We start from the raw sequence: 342 nt of genomic DNA on the forward strand, positions 1-342 counted from the left end.
CCGCAGCAGCAGCAGCAGCCCCTGCTGCTGCTGCTGCTGCTGCTGCGCTGAAGCAGGGATTGACACGCAGCAACCTCCACCTGCTTCGGGGCCTCCCCGGAGTGGGCCCTTCTGTCTTTGCAACAATTCAGGAAATTGCTGCTAGAGGCAGCAGCAGCAGAATGGCGCTGCTGCAGCAAGACCCAGCAGCAGCAGCAGCGCAGCAGCAGCTGCAGCTCATTTTCGGCGTGGGCCCCAAGACTGCCAAGCTGCTGCACGCCAAGGGGCACACGCTGCACTCCCTCAGGCAGCAGCAGCAGCAGCTGCAGCAGCTGCAGCAGCAGCTGCAGCAGCTGCAGCAGG

Source organism: Eimeria tenella, genomic scaffold (genome assembly GCF_000499545.2).
Source record: "Eimeria tenella Houghton genomic scaffold, Eth_scaff3069, whole genome shotgun sequence".
Classification (NCBI taxonomy): Eukaryota; Apicomplexa; class Conoidasida; order Eucoccidiorida; family Eimeriidae; genus Eimeria; species Eimeria tenella.